Source organism: Macrobrachium rosenbergii, chromosome 9, assembly GCF_040412425.1.
Source record: "Macrobrachium rosenbergii isolate ZJJX-2024 chromosome 9, ASM4041242v1, whole genome shotgun sequence".
Lineage (NCBI taxonomy): Eukaryota > Metazoa > Arthropoda > Malacostraca > Decapoda > Palaemonidae > Macrobrachium > Macrobrachium rosenbergii.
Window position 1 is genome coordinate 38,712,928 of NC_089749.1, and position 1,642 is coordinate 38,714,569.

A 1,642-nucleotide genomic window follows, 5' to 3' on the forward strand; every position below is an offset into this window, starting at 1 on the left:
ATAGCTGCCGCAGTAAGATTTCCCTCGACAGGCTGATCTCTTTGCACCTGCCACTGCTGTCAGTCTCGGGGAGGAGGAGGAGGTCCTGGAGGGCATGCCACGTTTCCAAGAGGTTTCCCTCCTGCTGGGGGTTGAGGGCAAGGTCGAGGACATGGGCGGCTCTCTCGGAGACTGGCAGGGAGCAGGTCTCGACGAGAGTGGCTTTTAACTCCTGGAAGGTGGTGGAGCTTGACGTTATCATTAACCATGGGGAAATCTTCTTGTATATCTCCTCCGGGAGGGCGTTGATGGTGATGTCTGCCTTCAACACCTCGTCGGTTAGGCCTATCCTGAATTGCCCCTTGACCCTGTAGAGCCGGGACGCTGCGTTTTGATGGGTGAATGGCGGCAGCCTTATGCTGAGGGCCACCTTTGGTTGGTCCATCATGGGGGTCATCGTGCGGGGTGCAGGTACCGGCATGGAGAAACGCGTGGGAGGGGGTTGCGCGAGGGAGATGTCTGCCTCCAAGAAGTAATTTGTATGTGGCTGGGAATGTCTGCATCCAAGCTCATTCCACGCTCTCACTTGGAGTGTGAGGGAACACTCACATCAATACATGCTTGGAAGCGTGCCGTGTGGGTCCGCTAATGACCTGCCGACGAGGGTGAGTAACGCCCGAACACTTTGTTAGAGCGCCGTAGTTAGTCCATTAGGGGCATGGGTTGGTTCATCGGGCCAAGACTAAGTCGCCATTTGGGTCTGTTAAAGGCTTCCGGGATCACTCCGGGGGTCACCACTGTGAGAGAGGTGCGAAATAATGAGCAGGAAGACAAGTACTGCTGGTTTATTGATGAAGCAACCCGCTTATAAAGTGGCGTGCGGACGTCTGCGTATAACGCAGAGACCGCTGGTACAAAGATTTACAGGTGACCTGAGGTCAAACTATTTCTCTGCAAAAACAGGACAGGTACATACAGAAAACATAATGATTAACAATGTCTGGTCTGTTATAAAATACATAATGCATGGTCACTTGAACAGACAATAAAATATACAATTCACAATAATGATAATTTGTGTTCGTCCGACGTCCGACCCTAGGTCAAATGTGAAGGCACCGCAGAAAACGGGATGTTCATTACAGAGAACACGTTGAGTGGGGACTTTTCAATGTGGTCACAGAAAAATTGCTACTTTACTGGAGCCTGGAGGTTTTGAGTTGACTACATATGAAATTTGGATTTGAAATATTTTTATGGTGATTAGGTCAATACAGTATAAATGAATTCTGTAAGTGAAATAACGTGTTATAGATATTTTGTTGTGCTATTTTGTTGTGCTTTCTTATGAAAGTATATGTATACTGAGAGAGAGAATGACGGCACAAGAATTTTATAATAAATTTGTGGAAGATGGTGATGACTGACCACAAAAGACGTAAACCAAGAACTTACTGTGGTAAATAATTTTTCTTTATCATAAATGTATTTGTATGTAACAAACCTAGCATTCTGTTTAGACATATGTGTCCTGTCGTTCTAAACTACCCATGTATTTTAGATATGCTCTATACAGTAGCACAATACTAAAATACGTACCTGTAGAGTAAATATAATTTCAAAATCATCTTACAACACAGGAAAATATCAATATGCAAAAAAT